Genomic DNA, 3,532 nt, shown 5'->3' on the forward strand with positions numbered 1-3,532 from the left:
ATCTTCCTCTCAGTACATGCCAGCTTCAACAACATTTCTGTTCCTAGAAAATACCAAACTCTGGGATTTCTGGGAAAATCAGGAACTTTTCTTTTGTGTTCGTAGTCTCAGAAATGTTCTTACCCCAGTTTTTCTCACTACCGTCTCCCAAATATTATTCAGGTTTCAGCTTGAATATCTTCTTCTCAGAGATGCTTTCCCTGGCACTTTTTCTGGGTAGTCATTTCCTTTTCTTCATCAGTCTATTATTTTACTTTATAATTTTCTTCATAACTTATCACAAAAAGAAATGATTTTAAAAATTTGTATATGTTTGTTTACTATTCTCTGTCTTCTTCCACAGAGAAGAAGAAAAGGAAATGACTAAAAGGAAAGCTAGGTTATAGCTTTCCCAGTGCATAGACCTTTGTCGGGCACATATGAGACACTCAAATATTTGTTGCAGAAATGATTAATTATATAGACTATTTGCTTAAGTTGCAAATTCTGGCCTCACTCCACACTACTGAGTAAGGATTTTTAAGTGGAGAAGTGTCCCTGGAAATCTGCACAGTTAGTAAAAGTCTAAATAATTTTTTGTTCAGATGGAAGTTTGGAAATCACTACTTTCTTCTTGATGAAGTCAGAACCTGGTCATGAAGAACTTCTAAAGTGGACAAGCATACTATCTGTTTCCCCTGGAACTGTAATTTATTTCACTGAAGAGCTAGTATATGTGGTTAAGTGATGGATTATTCTGGGATTATTTTTTCTGTGAGAGCATTAGAACTGAATTCCCACGACTGCTGGGGAAGCTGGGCTCAAGCTGGACGATCATTTGGAGTGACTGCAGCTGGATTTCAGTGTGGCCCTCTGGATTTTTTCATTCCAGTACCAAAGTCTTGGATTGTTGAGGGAAACTGGAGGTTTTCTTAAGCTATGGGAAGGACGGGCACTTCAGTTGTCAATTCCTCGCTTTCCACCTTGTTTCGTTGCTGTTAACTGCCTTCAGCTACCTTGATTTGATGCAACTTTGGGAGGAAGTTTCAACTCTGCCTGAGTATTAATAAATTGACATAGAAATCTGGAAAAATACTACCTTTCAGATATCTTGGTTAATTGTATACGAAAGTAACGCATCAGGTGATATTTGTTTTCTATATTTGTATAAAAGAAATGTTATATACTAAATAAGATTATTACTAAGATATTTATTACCTTTCCTTTTCTTTCTCAGGTCAGAGGTTTTTTTTTCTTTTTTTTTTAACACCTTTATTGGAATATAATTGCTTTACAATGGTGTGTTAGTTTCTGCTTTATAACAAAGTGAGTCAGCCATACATATACATATATCCCCATATCGCCTCCCTCTTGCATCTCCCTCCCATCCTCCCTATCCCACCTTGGTGGTCACAAAGCACTGAGTTGATCTCCCTGTGCTCTGTGGCTGCTTCCCACTAGCTATCTATTTTACATTTGGTAGTATATATAAGTCCATGCCACTCTCTCACTTTGTCCCAGTTGACCTTTCCCCCTCCCCATGTCCTCAAGTCCATTCTCTACGTCTGGGTCTTTTTTCCTGTCCCACCCCTACATTCTTCAGAACCATTTTTTTCTTTTTCTTTTTAGATTCCATATATATGTGTTAGCATACGGTATTTGTTTTCCTCTTTCTGACTTGCTTCACTCTGTATGACAAACTCTAGGTCCATCCACTTCACTACAAATAACTCAACTTTGTTTCTTTTTATGGCTGAGTAATATTCCATTGTATATATGTGCCACATCTTCTTATCCATTCATCTGTCGATGGAAACTTAGGTGGCTTCCATGTCCTGGCTTTTGGAAATAGAGCTGCAATGAACATTGTGGTACATGACCCTTTTTGAATTATGCTTCTCTCAGAGTATATGCCCAGTAGTGGGATTGCTGGGTCATATGGTAGTTCTATTTTTAGTTTTTTAAGGAACCTCCATACTGTTCTCATTAGTGGTTGTATCAATTTACATTGCCACCAACAGGGCAAGAGGGTTCCCTTTTCTCCACACCCTCTCCAGCATTTATTCTTTGTAGTTTTCTTGATGATGGCCATTCTGAATGGTTTGAGATATCTCATTGTAGTTTTGATTTGCATTTCTCTAATGATTAATGATGTTGAGCATTCTTTCATGTGTTTGTTGGCAATCTGTATATCTTCTTTGGACAAATGTCTATTTAGTTCTTCTGCCCATTTTTGCATTGGATTGTTTAGGTTTTTTAATATTGACCTGCATGAGCTGCTTGTAAGCTTTGGAGATAAATCCTTTGTCAGTTGCTTCATTTGCAAATATTTTCTCCCATTCTGAGGGTTGTCTTATCATCTTGCTTATGCTTTCCTTTGCTGTGCAAAAGCTTTTAAGTTTCATTAGGTCCCATTTGTTTATTTTTGTTTTTATTTCCATTTCTCCAGGAGGTGGGTCAAAAAGGATCTTGCTGTGATTTATGTCATAGAGTGTTCTGCCTATGTTTTCCTCTAAGAGTTTGATGGTGTCTGGCCTTACATTTAGGTCTTTAACCCATTTTGAGTTTATTCTTGTGTGTGGTGTTAGGGAGTGTTCTAATTTCATACTTTTACATGTAGCTGTCCAGTTTTCCCAGCACCACTTATTGAAGAGGCTGTCTATTCTTCATTGTATATTCTTGCATCCTTTATCAAGCATAAGGTGACCATATGTGTGTGGGTTTATCTCTGGGCTTTCTATCCTGTTCCATTGATCTATATTTCTGTTTTTGTGCCAGTACCATACTGTCTTGATTACTGTAGCCCTGTAGTATAATCTGAAGTCAGGGAGCCTGATTCCTCCAGCTCCATTTTTCGTTCTCAAGATTGCTTTGGCTATTCGGGGTCTTTTGTGTTTCCATACAAATTGTGAAATTTTTTGTTCTACTTCTGTGAAAAATGCCAGTGGTAGTTTGACAGGGATTGCATTGAATCTGTAGATTGCTTTGGGTAGTAGAGTCATTTTCACAATGTTGATTCTTCCAATCCAAGAACATGGTATATCTCTCCACCTATTTGTATCATCTTTAATTTCTTTCATCAGTGTCTTATAATTTTCTGCATACAAGTCTTTTGTCTCCTTAGGTAGGTTTATTCCTAGATATTTTATTCTTTTTGTTGCAATGGTAAATGGGAGTGTTTTCTTAATTTCACTCTCAGATTTTTCATCATTAGTGTATAAGAATGCCAGAGATTTCTGTGCATTAATTTTGTATCCTGCTACTTTACCAAATTCATTGATTAGCTCTAGTAGTTTCCTGGTAGCATCCTTAGGATTCTCTATGTATACTATCAGTAATCAAGACAGTATGGTACTGGCACAAAAACAGAAATATAGATCAATGGAACAGGATAGAAAGCCCAGAGATAAACCCACACACATATGGTCACCTTATCTTTGATAAAGGAGGGAAGGATATACAGTGGAGAAAAGACAGCCTCTTCAATAAGTGGTGCTGGGAAAACTGGACAGCTACATGTAAAAGTATGAAATTAGAACAATCCCTAACACCA

The sequence above is a fragment of the Physeter macrocephalus genome, chromosome 7, assembly GCF_002837175.3.
Source record: "Physeter macrocephalus isolate SW-GA chromosome 7, ASM283717v5, whole genome shotgun sequence".
NCBI classification, from domain to species: Eukaryota; Metazoa; Chordata; class Mammalia; order Artiodactyla; family Physeteridae; genus Physeter; species Physeter macrocephalus.